Source organism: Dasypus novemcinctus, chromosome 12 (assembly GCF_030445035.2).
Source record: "Dasypus novemcinctus isolate mDasNov1 chromosome 12, mDasNov1.1.hap2, whole genome shotgun sequence".
Lineage (NCBI taxonomy): Eukaryota > Metazoa > Chordata > Mammalia > Cingulata > Dasypodidae > Dasypus > Dasypus novemcinctus.
The window spans coordinates 79,289,239-79,306,389 of record NC_080684.1 but is presented as its reverse complement, the minus strand read 5'-3'; the positions used below and the strand labels follow the sequence as shown (position 1 = coordinate 79,306,389).

General features: G+C 39.0%; 1 protein-coding gene and 1 pseudogene across 4 annotated transcripts in view; one reads left to right on the top strand and one right to left on the bottom strand.

Annotated features, from left to right (window-relative positions):
- Positions 1–17,151, top strand: part of FGD6 (FYVE, RhoGEF and PH domain containing 6) — a 160,166-nt gene that overhangs the window by 46,375 nt on the left and 96,640 nt on the right. The gene's annotated exons all lie outside the window — the stretch shown is intronic.
- On the bottom strand, positions 1,382–3,144 carry LOC101421874 (COP9 signalosome complex subunit 7b-like; annotated as a pseudogene).

Sequence of the window (17,151 nt, the reverse complement as noted above, 5' to 3'; positions counted from 1 at the left end):
TCCCCGCGTAGGGGAACCCACACGCAAGGAGTGCGCCCTGTAAGGAGAGCCGCCCAGTGCGAAAGAAAGTGCAGCCTGCCCAAGAATGGCACCACACACACGGAGAGCTGACACAACAAAAAGAAACACAGATTCCCAGTGCCGTTGATAAGGATAGACGTGGTCACAGAAGAACACACAGCGAATGGACACAGAGAGCGACAACTGGGAGGGGAGGGGGGGAGAAATAAATAAAAAATAAATCTTAAAAAAAAAATCCCCCTAGAATGCGGGGGTGTGCAGTCTGATCACTGCCTTTTTTTTTTTTTTTACAAAAAAAAGCACTAGGAAATGTACTAGAATCAGAACCTGTACAAAATAAAATATAATCTGAAACTGTTTAAGTTCAGAAAGGCTAGTCAAGTCCTTTTCTTTCTTGCCAGGAGAATGCCATCATCAAAGGGCTCTGGGTCTTCAGCCAAGGTTGGGGAGGAAAGAAAGAGACAGAAGCAGCAAGTCCTTCACTAGACAGGGGCCTTGGCATCTCCAGCCCTACCACCGAGGTGCCCAGGAGGAATTGCCCAGGAGAGCAATTGTTGGCTGATGGCCCCATGGGCAGCAGGGGCCTGCATGTGAAAATAAGTCTGAGGAGTCAGAGGTAGCAGGAATGGCCAGGAGAGAACACTGGGTTGGAAGAAACAGCTTCTACCACCTATAGACCCACAGCACTCTCCATTTGTGCTCAGATACTGGAGGTTAGACAACCCAGTGTTCCCAGCTAGGGAGAGACTGGAGCTGGACTTAAGAGGCTGAAAACCTGCAGGTTTAGTAAACATAGCCCAGTATCACATTCCTCCAAGGCCTGCATCGGAGCTGTCAACAAAGGGTAAAGCAGGAGAGGGAAAACAAAGCATATTGGTACCTGCCTAGAGATCACCTGTACCATTGTGGGGCCTGTGGTACAGGGGCTGAAGAAGGACTGCCTTCCTCCTCGCTCAGAGAGGCGCCTCCTTTGCAGTCATCCCCTGGACTGGTTAAAGCTGCCTCTGGCTTAGACCAGCCTGACAAAGGACATGACCACTGCATGGAGCAAAAGAAAAACTGGGAGAGAGACAAGCCCTTCAATAGAAACATTCTCCTGCAGGAAAGCTGGGTAGTGTCTGGCCCTGTTAGGATGGCACCAGTGGAGCCCGAGTCTGAAGGGAACAACCGAGTGAAGAGGGAGTCAGTGAGGCAAAGACGTAATGGTTTTTCTGGATCAGTACCAGTGGGGTGGGGAGGCACTGGTGAGGAGATGGGCATGTCTGGAACTCCCTGAAGGTAGAGATGGGAGGAAATAGGCCCTTGGTGTCCCCTCTCCACCTGACCCAAGCCTGGTGAGTGCCAGCTGCCTCAGGTGACCCTAGTGGCAGCTGGAGACCAGACCTTTCACTGTGGACATCTTGGTGGGCTGCTTCTGCTCAGCATGAGGGGGACTCTCCCATTCAGCCAACTGCAGATCTATCTCCTGTGCCGAGGAGGACACGGTGGCTTTGAGTGTTTTCTTGATGTTGGTAGCCTGTCTCTACCTGCTATTGAGTTCGTTTGTAGTTCTCTTTTTACTGGTTGTTTCTCAGAACTTCCTGTTCTTTGTCTAACAGAACTGCTTTGCAGCCATCACACCATTCATGCAAGGTCTTGACAATATTATTGATATCCTTCTTTCAGATGTCATAGCAAATACAGAAATCCACTTTTTTTTTCTTTATTTTATTTTTTAATTACCTTTAAAGTTAATAGATCGATGGCGGACTTGGCCCAGTGGTTAGGGCGTCCGTCTACCACATGGGAGGTCTGCGGTTCAAACCCCGGGCCTCCTTGACCTGTGTGGAGCTGGCCCAAGTGCAGTGCTGATGTGTGCAAGGAGTGCCGTGCCACGCAGGGGTGCCCCCTGCGTAGGGGAGCCCCACGCACAAGGAGTGAGCCCCATAAGGCGATCCGCCCAGCACAAAACAAAGTGCAGCCTGCCCAGGAAGGGCACCGCCCACATGGAGAGCTGACATAGCAAGATGACACAACAGAAAGAAACACAGATTCCCATGTCGCTGACAACAGAAGTGGACAAAGAAGATGCAGCAAATAGGCACAGAGAACAGACAACCAGGGTAGGGGAGGAAGGGGAGAGAAATAAATAAATAAATCTTTAAAAATAAATAAATAAAGTTAATAGATCACACAAAATGTTACATTAAAAACAAAGGAACTTCCCATATACCTCACTCCCCACCCCCCTACCCCCATCCTTTTTTTTTAATTGTACTTTTTGAAGATACATAGATCATAAAAATGTTACATTAAAATATATAAGAGGTTCCTATATACCCCACCCACTCCTCCCACATCAACAACCTCTTTCATCATTGTGGCACATTCATTGCATTTAGTAAATACATTTTGGAGCACTGCTGTACCACATCATTAATAGTTTCCATTATAGTTTACACTCTCCCCTAGTATATTCAGTGGGTTATGGCAGGATATATAATGTCCAGCATCTGTCCCTGCAATATCATTCAAGACAACTCCCAAGTCCCGAAAATGCCCCCACATCACATTTCTTCTTCCCTCCCTGTGCCCTCAGCAACTACCATGGCCACTTTCTCCATATCAGTGTTAAAATTACTAGTCAACAATAGTTAGAAATCCACTTCTAATAGCTGATTCCACTGGTGTAACTTGCCCTGGGTGATGTCAGTGTAGATAGCGTTGATGATAAGGCCTACTAGTTCCTGGACATTCTGCATCTCCATGTCCTTCAGCAGCATGCAGTAGGGATACATTTCATTCTTGATGCCAGGCTCACAATGGTCAGATATTTCAACTTGTTCTGCTGAGCTGTGTTCAGTTCTGCAGGCTCTCTTTGTTGGCTATGTATTCTGGATAGGTTCCATAGGCAAACAGGTTCAGCAATTGCAAATAAGCCACATTAGCTCCTTCTGCAACCTCCTGCACACTGGCCAGTTCCAAAAGTTCTCCAAAGACATATACTCCAGGAGGCTCCAAAACTTGACATGTGAGAGCACTGAGAGCTGAGCCACTGGTACCCTTGGCTAGTAAAATAAACTGTTCCAGGAGGTTACTCGAGGGTTTCCATTTGCCTGCCATTCTCTGGCCTTGACATCTGTCCATGATACCACTCTGTCCTCTTTGTTGCTGACTTGGTGTCCATAGGTTGTCAGGCAACCGTGATCCTGATCACTACTTTTGATTAGCTACTTCAGATTGTTGGGACCTGGCTCTGAGAGTAGCCATGGTTCAAACTCATCTCAGGCAAAAGTGATGGATAATTCTTAAAGACCGTACCCTACCTCAAAATGATAGAAAACAGTTAAAGCCTGCATTTATTGGACAAGTGCTAAATCAAGAAAATGCAGCTTCAAAGAGCAGTTGGATAAGTTCCTGGCACTCTTGCTGGTCGCTCCCTCACCTCTACTCCCTAGCTTCATTCTAGCTGGGAAAGACTGTCCTAGGAAATTCTTCTCTGAATCTCCCTACTTCCCAGAATTGCTTTTCCATGCAAAAGCAGCTTGGGTCAGTAACAAAGGAGTTAGGTGACCTGGGGTAAAGACTACCGGCCTTAAGTCCTGTAGTGCAAAACCAGGGAGATGGAGAAGGTCTGTTTCCTAAGGAATACTGGGGCTATTCAAATTTCTGTAAATGGGGGAGCTCCTAAGGCCACTAGCAAGCCCAAGCCCAGGGCAAGATTCAAGTTAGAGAAGATAGGAAGGACCATGCTCTTATATTCACCTGGACTGACTTTTTTTTTTTGATAGGAGGGCTGAACTGTGAAGGAAAGCACCAACCAATGCAAATGAAAGATGTTGCATTGGTTTGTTTGGTTTTGTTAGCTCCTGGCACTCAAGAAAATCTCTCTTACATCACTAGCTGGATACAAACTGAAGAAACATCTCAGGTATTAAGTCTCACAGTTAATGTTTTAAAATACTAAAATGGGAAGTGGATGTGGCCCCCATCTACCATATGGAGGGTCCCGGGTTTGGTTCCTGGGGCCTCCTGCTAAAAGTGAGGTGGCCTACATGGCAAGCTGGCCCATGTGGTGAGCCTACACAACCAAAAAGAGACACAGAGGAGAGACAGTGAGAGATACAACAAACCAGGGAGCTAAGTTGGCTCAAGTGATTGAGTGCCTCTTTCCCATGTTGGAAGGTCCAAGGATCAGTTCCCGATGCCTCCTAAAGAGAAGATGAGAAGAGAAGACAGGCAGACACAGAAGAACATTCAGCAAATGGACACAGAGAGCAGACAGCAAGCACAAGCAGTCATGGTGGTGAGGATAAATAAATAAAATCTTTAAAAAAAAAATATTAAATTGTACCGTGTACAACAAATGAGCACAAGACAAACAAACCAAAACCAAGAATTGATGGCCTTTCCAAAGGAAGAAGATAAAACTCCACAGATATCTATAAAGAAGATCAGGCTGTGGACATGTCAAAGACTTTAAACTGACCTTTAATATTATTAAGGAGATGAAGGAAAACATATAAAGAACTAAAGATTATCAGGAAAACAGTTAATGAACTTTGAATGATTACAGATTGATCTCCCTAATCAGAAGACATATACTGACAGTATGGGTAACAAAAAAAAACGTGAGCTATCTACTGAAAGGCATACTCTGTAGATGTAAATGTCAATTGAAAGGAAACTAGAGAATAATCTAGGGAATGTATAATATGATTTTGATGGTGGATGAAGATTGTGATTAATAGTATAAATATAAGAATGCTCTTCTTTACAAAATGCTAAGAATATGGTGATACATGGGAAAATTACAACTAATGTAATTCATGAGTGATAGTTAACAGCATTATTGTAATATTTTGCAGCCTCCTAAAAAAAGAAACAAGGAAGATGAACAGACACAGGAAGTGTAAACAACAAGAGGGGAGGGGAGAAAGAAATAAAATAAGTCTTTTAAAAAAATGTTAATGGATTAAACTCTGTAGTCAACAGATAGATTTGGCAGAATGGAAAAATAAATAAGACCCAATTATATGCTGTTTGCAGTTGACTTGCCTTAAATTCAAAGACATAACAGGTTGAAATAGAAAAGATGAGGACAAATATAACATTCAAGTAGTAACCACCAGGGAGCAGGGGTAGCTGTGATAATATCAGGTAAAATAAACTTTAAGTAAAAAACTGTTACAATAAGGGAATCAATTCAACAAGAATTCATAACCATGGTATTTATGCATCTAACAGCAAAGCCCCAAAATATATGAAGCCAATAGTGACAGATTGCAAGAGAGAAATAGCTCTACATTAACAGCAGAAAATTTTAATACACCATTATCAGTAAAACATGTAGAGAGATCAATAAGTAAATAAAAGACTTGACCAGTACTCTAAACTAAGTAGACCTAACGTATATAGAACACATGACTCAACAATCGAATACGCGTTCTTCTCTAGTGCACAAATCAATATTTGTGACCATATGTTAGATCACAAAATAAGTCTCAAAAAATGAAAAAGTATTGAAATCATACAATGTATCTTCTGACTACAATGGAATGAAACTAAAAATAATAACAGAGGGACAAATGGGAAATTTACAAATACGTGGAAATTAAATAATGTACTCTGAAACAACCAATGTGTCAAAGAAGTAATCATAAGGAAAATTAGAAATTATCTTGAGGCAAATGAAATTGAAAACACAGCATACCAAAACTTATGGGATGTAGCAAAGGCAGTTCTGAAAGAGAAATTTATATATCTAAATGCTTACATTAAAAAAGAATAAAGATCTCAAATTAGAGACCTAACCTCTCAATGGGAAGATCTAGGAAAATGAAGAACAAACCAAAACCAAAGCAAGCAAAGGAAGGAAATAATATAGATTAGAGTAGATATAAATGAAATAGAGAATTTAAAAAAATAGAATCAATAAAATCAAAAGTTGATTCTTTAAAAAGATAAAATTGACAAACCTTTAGTGACAGAAAAAGAAGATACAAATAATGAAAATCAGAAATGAAAAAGGGGATGTTACCACTGACCTCACTGAAATAAAAATAAGAGTCTATTATGAATATTTGCACACCAACAAATTAGATACCTTAGATGAAATGGACAAATTCCTGGAAAACACAGGCTTCCTGCACTGACTCAGGAAGAGATGGAAGATCTCAACAAACCAATAGCTAGTAAAGAATTTGAATCAATAATCAAAAATCTCTGAACAAGGAAAACCCTGGACCTTCCAGATGGCTTCACAGGTGAATTTTACCAAACATTCCAAGAAGAATTAATACCAGTCCTGTTCAAATTCTTCCAAAAATTGAAGAGAAGGGAACATCCCTAATATATTCTATGAGGACACCATTTCCCAGTACCAAAGCCAGATAAAGATATCACAAAAAAAATTACAAACCAATATATTTTTACAAAACTAGATGTAAAAATCCTCAGAAAATACTAGCAAACCAAATCCAACAGCACATTAAAAGAATTATACATCATGATTAAATAGAATTTCACCCAGGTGTGCAAGATGGGTTCAACATAAAATCAATTAATATAATGCACCACATTAACAGAGGAAAGGGGGAAAAAAACAAAACACGTGATCATCACAACTTAGCAAAAAAGGCATTTGACAAAATCCAGCACTGCATCTGAAAAAACAAACAAACAAAAAACTAGGAATAGAAGAAACTTCCTCAACATGATAAAGAGCATATATGAAGATTCCACAGCTAACATCATACCGAATAATAAAAGACTGAAATATTTCCCTCTAAGATCAGGAACAAGACAACAATGCCCACTGTCACCACTGTTTTCAGTATTGTGCTGGAAGTTCTACTTAGAGCATTTAGGCAAGAAAAAGAAATACAAGAGATCCATTTGGAAAGGATGTCATCCTTAGTTGCAGATGACATAACATTATGTGCAGAAAGTCCTGAAAAACCTACAACAAAGCTAATAGAACTAATCAGTGAATTCATTGACGTAATGGGTTAAAAATGAACACCCCAAAATCAGTAGTGTTTCTGTATACTAGTAACAAATAATTGAAAGAAGCAATCAAGTAAAAAAATTCTATTTACAATAGCTACTGAAATAACCAAATGTCTAGGAATAGATCTAACCAAGGATGTAAAGGTCTTATACTTAGAAAACTGAAAGACATTGCTAAAAGAAATCAAAGAAGAACTAAATAAATGGAAGACATTCTGGATTCATGAATTGGAAGACTAAATATTGTTATTTATCAATTCTACCTGAAACAATTTATAGTTAAATGCAATCCCAATTAAACTTCCAATAATCTTCTGTACAGGAAGTGAAAAGCCAGTCATCAAGTTTATACGAAAGATAAGGGCCCACAAATAGCCAAAGCCATTTTGAAAAGGAAGAATGAAATTGGAGGACTCTTTAAAGAGTCACATTTCTAGATCTTAAAAAAGCCACAGTAATTGCATCAGCACAGACTGTATATAGACCAATGGAATTGAATTCAGAGTTCAGAAATCACATTTACAGCCAACTGATTTTTGACAAGGGTGCAGAACCACTCTATGGGGAAAGAATAATCTCTTTAAAAAACAGTGCTGGGAAAACTGGATGTCTACATGTAAAAGAATGAAGGTGGCCCTTACCTTACACTATATAGAAAATGAACTTGAAATGGATCAAAGATCTAAATATGAGAACTAGAACTATAAAATTCCCAGAAGACCACATGGGGAAATATATTCTGGACTTTGTCTTAGGCAATGGTTTCTTAGACTTTACACCTAAAGCACAAGCAACAAAAGAAAAATTAGATTAATGAAACTGCCTCAAAATTAAAAACTTTTGTGCATCAAAGGACTTTATCATCAAAGTAAAACAACAGCCTAGAGAATGGGAGAAAATATTTCAAAACCACATGTCAGATAAAGGTTTAATCTCCAGAATATAAAAGGAAATCCTACAACTTAGTAACAAAAACCTAATTAAAAAATGGGCAAAAGACTTGAAGAGACATTTCTCCAAAGAAGATATGCAAATCACCAGGAAAACACATGAAAAGATGCTTAGTATTATTAGCCATTAGGAAAATGCAAGTCAAAACTATATTGAGGGGAGCATATGTGGCTCATCCAGTTGGGTGCCCACCTACCACATGGGAGGTCCTGAGTTCAGGTTCTGGTTCTCCTAAAGAAGACAGGTAGATGGTGCAGTGAGCTACATACCACACCTACAACAACAAACTAGATGCTGCACCTGCTGCAACTGCAACAAGCTAGACACCACACCCACCACAGTGAGCTAGAAGCTTAAACAAGCAGATGCCATAGACCAGCAGATGCCTCAACCTGTGGAGAGCAGAAATGGTTCAGGCCATGGGCACTTGCCTTCCATGTGGGAGGTCCTGGGTTTAGTTCCCAGTGCCTCCTAGAGAAGGCGAGCTAACAAAGAGCAGACAGATGAGAACCATCTGGGTGGGGTGGGGGTGGGGTTAAAAAATCTTTGAAAACAAAGAACACCCCAAAAAACTTGCACATTGAGAGGAACTGGTGCGGCTCAGTGGTTGAGCACCAGCTTCCACATACATGGTCCCAAGTTCAGTCTGTGGTCCTGGTATCTCAAAAAAACAAAACAAACCAATAAAAAAATCCACATTGATATACCATTTCACACCCACTAGAATGGCTACTACTTAAAAAATAGAAAATTATATATGTTGGAGAGGATTTGAAGAATGTTCATAGGAATGTATAATTGTGCTGCCTCCCTAGAAGACAGTGTATTAGGGTTCTCTAGGGAAACAGAATCAACGAGGGATATCTGTCAACAGTATACGATTATATAAGAGTCTCTCACGCAGCTGTGGGGATGCACAAGTCCAAATTCTGCAGGTAGGCAGTGAAAGTCCAATGAAGGCTCTTGACAAGTTCTGGGAGATGTTGGCTGTCCAAAGACGAGCTGGGAAATTCTCTCTCAATGCTGGAATCAACTGATGGGGTTAAGCGTCACTCACTGCTGATGGCAATCCTCCTGATTGTTGTAATTATAACCAGCTGTCTATGATTTACCACTGCAGTAAAGTCAATGGTGACTAAAGTCCATAAATGCACTTGTATTACAGTTAGCCCAGTGCTTGCTTGACCAAACAACTGGGCACAGTTACCTGGCCGAGTTGACACAATAGCCTAACCATCACACAGACAGTTTGGTATTTCCTCAGGAACTTAAATGTAGAATTATCATTTGACCCAACAATGTCACTTCTTGGTGTAAAGCCAACAAAACTTGAAAGCAGGATTTCAAACACATATTTGCACACTGGTGTTCAGAGTGACATTATTCAAAATTGACATAAGAGGGAAGCAATTCAAGTATTCATCAATTGAAGAAAGAATAAACAAAATGTGGTCTATATACATAAAATTGAGTACTTTTTATAATTTATTAAGCAGTTTTATTGTGATACACTCACATACCCTATGACCTATCTAAAGTGAGTTATCAGTGGCTTTTAGTATAATCACAATATTGGGCATTCATCACAAAAAGTTGCAGAATTATTTCATTACTCCGAAAAAGAAAAACTCCACCCCCCGTAGCATGACTTTCCTAGTCCCACAAACCACTAATCAAATTTCTTCTTTATAAATTGATCTATATTTACATTTTATATAAATGGAATCATACAATATATTACACAATGTATTTAGTTCATAATAATGCAGTCATACGGTATTTATCCTTTTGTGTCTGGCTTGCTTAACATAATGTCCTCCATGATCATTCATGTTGCCTTATGACTTAATTTCTTCTTATGGCTGCGTAATATTCCATTGTGTGAATACACTACAGTTTGTTTATCTATTCATTGGTTGATGGACAGCTGGGTGGTTTGCAGCTTTTGGCAATCGTGAATAATGCTGCTATTAACATTGGTGTGCAGATGTCTGTTTGTGTCACTGCTCTCAGTTCATCTGAGTATATATCTGGTAGTTGTATTGCAAGGTCATGTGGCAAATATATATTCAGCTTCTTTAGGAACTGCCAAATAGTCCTCCACAGTGGCTATACAATTCTTCATTTCCACCAACAGTAAATGGGCTTTTCTTATCTCTTTACATCCTCTCCAACACTTGTAGTTCTTTTTCTTTTTAATGGTGGCCATTCTGATAGGTGTGAAATGATATCTCACTGTAGTTTGGATTTGCATTTCCCAAATCACTAGTGAGGTTGAACATTTTTTCATGTGTTGTGGTGTGTGTTTTTTTGCCATTTGTATTTCTTCTTTGGACAAATGGCTATTCAAGTCTTTTGCCCATTTTTTAATTGGGTTGTTTGTCTTTATTGTTGAGATGTAACATCTTTTTATGTATCATGGATATTAAACCCTTATTGGAGATGTAGTTTCCAAATACTTTATCCTATTGAGTCGGCTGTCTTTTCACCCTTTTGACAGTCTTTCGAGGTGCAAAGGTGTTTAATTTTGAGGAGGTTCCATTCATCTCTCTTTTCTTTAGTTGTGTGTGCTTTGGGTATTAAGTCCAAGAAACCACCACCTACCACAAGGTCTTTAAGATGTTTCCCTACATTATATTCTAGTAGTTTTATGGTGCTGGCTTTTATATTTAGGTCTTTTATCCATTTTGAGTTGATTCTTGTATAGGGAATAAGATAGGGGTCCTCTTTCAATCTTTTGTTTATGAATATCCAGTTCTCCCAGCAGCATTTGTTGAAGAGACTGTTTTGTCCTGTTAACAGGGACTTGGTAGGTTTGTCAAAAACCAGTTGAGAGAATGGATGTGGCTCAAGCAGTTGAGTGTCCACCTACCACATGGCAGGTCCCGGGTGTGGTTCCTGATTCCTCTAAAAGAAGACAAATAACAAGCAGACAATGAGCAGACATCAAGCAAAAACAACAAAAGCAGACAGTGAGTGAAAACAATGAGCAGACAAGTAAAAACAAGCAAGCAACAAGCAAAAAACAAAACAGAGGGAGCATTATGTGGCTCAAGCAGTTGTGTGCCCACCTCCCACGTGGGAGGTCCTATGTTTGGATTGCAGTGTCTCCTAAAGGAAAAACATACAAAAAACCCCAACAGACAACAAATGCAAACGAGCAAAAATGTTGAGCAAACAGACAAGGGAGCCATCTCACGGTGGAGGGGGGAGAACACCAGTTGACTGTAGAGGTGAGTGTTTATTTCTGGACTCCTTCTCAATTCTGTTCCACTGATGGATGTGTCTATCTTTATGCCAGCATGATGCTGTTTTGACGGCTGCCGTATGTTGCTTTGTAATATGTTTCAAGGTCAGGCAGTGGAATTCCTCCCATGTCACACTTCTTTTTTAGAATGCTTTTGGCTATTAGGGTGCACTTTGCGTTCCAAATGAATTTAGTGATTGCCTTTTCTATTTCTGTAAAGTAGACTATTGGAATTTTGATTGGTATTGCTTTGAATCTATAAATAAGTTTGGGTAGGATTGATAATGTCACGATATTTGGTCTTCCAATTTGAATATGGAATGTCTTTCCATTTGTTTAGGTCTTCATTGATTTCTTTTAGCATTGCTTTGTAGTTTTCTGCTTATAGGTCTTGTTCTTTGGTTAAGTTGATACCTAGGAATTTGAATCTTTTTGTTGCTATTGTAAATGGAATTTCCCCCCTGATTTCCTCCTCAGATGGTTCAATACTAGTGTTCAAAAAAGTTGATTTTTGCATGTTTATCTTGTATCCTGCCACTTTGCTGAACTCATTTATTAACTCAGTAGCTTTGCTGTAGACATTTCAGGATTTTTAAAATATAGGATCATGTCATTCACAAATAGTGAGAATTTTATTTCTTTTTTTTCTATTTGGATGCCTTAAAAAATTTTTTTTTCTTGTCAAATTGCTCTAGCTAGAATTTCTAGTACAATGTTGAATAATAATTGTGACAGTGGGCATCCTTGTCTTGTTCCCAATCTTAGAGGGAATGTTTTCCACCTTTCCTCATTGAGTATGATGTTGACTGAATTTTTTTATATATGCCTTTTATCATATTGAGGAATTTTCCTTCTGTTCCTGTCTGTCAAAGTGTTTTTATCAAGAAAGGATACTGAATTTTGTTGAATCGTTTTTCTGCATCGATTATGGTGTTCATGTGACTTTTTTTCCCTTCAGTTTCTTAATGTGGTATATTATATTAATTGATTTTTCTTTTTTTTTTTTTAATTGCTTTTCTTTTGTTGAACCAGCCTTACATATCAGGAATAAATGCCACTTGGTTGTGATGTATAAGTCTTTTGATATGCTGTTGGATTCTATTTACAAGTATTTTGTTGAGAATTTTTGCATCTATGTTCAGTAAAAAGATTGGTCTATAATTTTCTTTTCTTGTAGTGTCTGTATCTCACTTTGGTATTAGGGTGATGTTGGCTTCATAAAATGTGTTGTGCAATTTTCCCTCCTCTTCAATTTTTTTGAAGAGTTTAGACAAGATTGGTGTTACTTCTTGAAATGCTTCGTAGAGTTCAACTGTGAAGCCATCTGGTCCTGGGCTTGTCTTTGTTGGTAGATTTTTGATGACTGTTTCAAACTCTTTAAATGTGATTTGTTTGTTAAGTTCTTGTGTTTCTTGTAATGTCAGTATGTGTTTGTACATTTTTAGGAATTTGTCTCTTCTAGGTTGTCTAGTTTGTTGGCATACAGTTTCTCATAATGTTTTCTTATAAACCTTTTTATTTCTGTGGGGTCAGTCATAACTTCCCCCCTTTCATTTCTGATTGTATCTCTTTTTTTCTTTGTTAGTCTAGCTAGAGAGTTGTCAGTTTTACTGATCTCCTTAAAGAAACAGCTTTTGGTTTTGTTGACTTTATTTTTGTGTGTTTGTTTGTTCTCAATTTCATTTCTTTCTGCTCTAATCTTTATTATTTCTTTCCTTCTGCTTGCTTTGTGATTGGTTTGCTGATCTTCTAGTTTCTCTAGTTGTTCCATTAAATCTTTGAGTTTAGCTCTTTCTTCTTTTTTAATATTGGCATTTTAGAGCTATAAATTTCCCTCTGAAGACTGCCTTTGCTGTATCCCATAAGTTTTGATAAATTGTGTTCTTGTTTTCATTTGTCTCAATATATTTTCTGATTTCACTTGCAGTTTCTTCTTTGTCCCACTGATTATTTAGGAGTGTGTTGTTTGGCCTCCACACATTCACAGTTTTCCCTTTTGCCTGTTTATTATTGATTTCCAGTTTCATTCCCTTATGATCTGAGAAGGCACTTTGTATAAATTTCACCTTTTTATAGTTATTGAGAGCTGCATTTTGACTAATCATGTGGTCTATTCTGGAGAAAGATCCATGGGCACTTGAGAAGAATGTATAACCTGCTGAGTTTGGGGGCAATATTCTGGATATGTTTTTTAGGTGTGATTTGTTTATCATATTGTCCAAGTTCTCTGTTTCCTTGTTGATCTTCTGTCTAGTTGTTCTATCTAACAATGTGAGTGCTGACTTGAAATCTCCAAGGATTATTGTAGAGATGTCTGTTTCTCCCTTCAGTTTTGCCAGAGTTTGTCTCATGTATTTGGGGGCACCCTGGTAAGTTGCGTAGACATTTATGACTGTAGTTTCTTCTGGTGGATTGTCCTTTTTATTAATATAGAATGGCTTCTGTATCTCTTATAACTATTTGGCATTTAAAGTCTGTTTTGCTGATATTAGTATAGCTATCCATGCTCTTTTTGGTTACTATTTGCATAGAGTATCTTTTTCCAACCTTTCACTTTCAGCCGGTTTGTATCCCTGGGTCTAAGGCAAGTCTCCTGTAAGGAGCATAGGAATGGCTCATTTGTTTTTTTAAGATTATTTTTTATTTTATTTATTTCCCCCCCTTCTGGCTTGCTTGCTCTCTGCTCTCTGTGTCCATTTGCTGTGCATTTTTCTGTGTCTGCCTGTCTCCCTTTGTTGCATTATCTTTCTGCACCAGCTCTCCATGGCATGGGCTGTCAACTCTCCGTGGGCTTAACAAGCTCGACCAGCTTGCCTTAACAAGGAGGCCATTAGATGTGAACCCAGGGCCTCCCATATGGTAGATGGGAGCCCAGTTGATTGAGCCACAGCCACTTCCCAGGCTCATGTTTTTTTTATCCATTCTGTCAGCCTATATCTTTTTTCCCCCTGAGATGGCTGCCCCATTTGTCTGCTCCTTGTCTGCTTGTTTTCTTTGCTCATTGTCTCTGCTCATTGTGTGTGCTTATAATCTTCTTGTTGTGTCTGCTCATTGTCTGCTCATCTTCTTTAGAAGACACCTAGAACTGAACCAGGGACCTCCTATGTGGGAGGCGGGTGTCCAACTGCTTGAGCCTCATTCAGTCCATGCTCATTTTGTCACGTCATTGTGTCAGCTCATTGCATCTGCTTGTCGTCATCAGGAGGCACCGGGAGCCAAACCTGGGACTGCCCATGTGGGAGGAGGGTACCCATGTGCTTGAACCATACGTGCACCACAGCCTATGTCTTTTGGTTGGGGAGTTTAATCCATTCATATTCAATGATATCTTAAATGCATTATTTATTCCACTGTTTTATTCTTTGGTTTTTGTATGTCGTATCATATTTTCATCTGGTTTTTTAATCTTTTGGTTATCCTTTCTGCTCTTCTTTCTCCTATACCTCCTCCAAGCTTCTCTTTCCTGTCTTTTTCTTTTTGCCTCTAAGTTTTCCTTTAATATTTCCTGCAAAGGGATTCTTTTTTACAAACTCTCTTAATTTCTGTTTGTTTGTGAATATTTTATACTTACCTTAATATTTGAAGGACAGTTTTGCTGCAGAAAGAATTCTTGGCTAGCAGTTTTCTCTCTTTATCCTAATTGTATTATATCACTGTCTTCTTACCTCCAAAGTTTCTCATGAGAAATCTGCATTCAGTCTTACTGGGTATCTCTTATATGTGATGGTTTGCTTCTCCCTTGCTATTCTCCTAATATTCTCTTTATCTTTGACATTTCTGAGTGGTATGTGTCTTGGAGTAGGTCTATTCAGATTTATTCTGATCAGGGTACAGTGCACTTCTTGGACATGTAAGTTCATTTCTTTCATTAAAGTTGGAAAATTTTTAACTGTTATTTCCTCAAATCTTTCTGTCCCTTTTCCCTTCTCTTCTCCTTCTGGAACTCTCATGACATTTAGGTTGTTGTGTCTTGTGGTATTCAACTCCCTAAGCCCCTGCTCAGTTGTTTCCATTCTTTTCTCTTCAGTTTCAGTCCTCTGTCTTCAGTATCACTTCTTCTTTCTTCTGTCATATCGAGTCTGCTCTCGAACAGACCTGTACACCTCTAATGTGTTTTTGATCTCACCTATTATGTCTTTCATTACCATAAGCTCTGTTTAGGTTTTCAAATTCTTTGTGGCTGCTCAGTGTTTTCTTGATGTCTTTTATCTCTTTAGCCATACTGTCTTTCAACCCATTAATTTGCTTTTGGAAATTTACATGCATCTCCTTAATTATTTCTCTCATATCCTGCACCTCTTCTGGGACTTTGATATATTCCTTTTCTTGGGCCATCCATGTCTTCCATTTTTTTAGTATGGCTTGTAATTCTTTGCTGATGTTTAAGCATCTAATTAGGCTGTTAATTTACTTAGATGCTCCATTTCTTTCTCTTTCATAGGAATTTAGTGACAGTAGCTCTGAGTTACTGCTGTTCTTTGATTCTTGGCTTGACCTGGATCATTAGTATTGTTCCTGTTAGTTGCTCAATACTGGGTTCTGGACACAGTAATGGGTTGCAGACCCACTTCCTAGGGTCTTGGGGAGGGAGGCTATAAAGTCCAGAGAACGTCTCTTATTTATTTTTAATTTTATCATGTGCACTTCCTTGGTCTGCCAGCAGACAGTTCACTCAGCGCCTGGCTAGAGTGTGTTTCCTGCAACACTGACAGGATCAGTGTGATAGAGATTCCTGCCTAGAGACTAAGACCCTTGTAATTCAAACTTTCTCAGAGACGTTCTCCAGGCTTCTCTGGCAGCACCCTCCCTTTTCCTAGGTAGGAAATAATTCCACTGCCATTTGTGTCCTCAACAATTAGTCCAGATTAGTGGAGGCAGAGATTGGGAGGGTCATATCTCTTTATCCTCTTGCAGCCTCCCAAGGCAAACAATGGCACAGCCCTACCCAGCCTGGAATACAGCAGACCACATTTTTGGGTCAGAAGCTGTGTCATCCTTAGGCAGTATCCCTTTCTCTGCCCTTTCCTGGGGCAGTCGTTCCCTATAGCCCCCATTGTCTGTAGGCAGTTTAGGGGCTTGAGAATTCTAAAGTTTCCTTTGTGTGTGGGAGGGTGCTGGCAGTAGCAGCAGCTGGTTTCAAATCTCAGTTTTTCTGTCTGTGTCTTTATAGTCTGCCATCTTCCTGCAAGTCCACAATTGAGTATTATTCAACAGTAAGAAGGAATAAAGTTTTGCAGTAAGCGATAGTATAGATGAACCTTGAAGACATCATGTTTAATAATCCAGACACAAAAGGACAAATATTTTATGATTTCACAGATATGATATAATTAGAATAAGCAAATTCATAGAGCCTGAGCCTATAATCTGGTTTATTGGGGGTTTAGGGTGGTGGGTAGGGAATGGGGGCTTAATGTTTAAATTGTAGTTTCTTTTTGGGATGATTGTTGGAGAGGAAATGTTTTGATAATAGATGGTGGTGATGGTAGCACAACATTGTGAACGTTGTAGTTAATAGCACTGACTGGATCTATTTGAATCAGGTGAAAAGGAAAAATTCTAGATTGTATATGTGTGACTAGAATAAAATTTCTTTTAAAAATCCATTGGCATGTGCAACACAGACAGTGAACCATAAAATAAAGCATGGACTATTGTTAACAGTATTATAAAAATGCAACAAATGGAGCAGACTAATGCAGGGTGTTTAAATAATAGTGTGGAATATGAGAATTCTGGGTTTTTTTGCATGATTTTTTTTTGTAAGCCTACCACCTATATATCATTTCATACTACTTAGGATGACCCTAATAAAAAAGACAGATAAGAAGTGTTGATGAGGATGTGGAGAAATTGGAACCCTCATACATTTCTGGTGGGAATGTTAAATGGTCTAGTTACTTTGGAAAACAGTCTGGCAGTCCCTTAAAATGTTATAAATA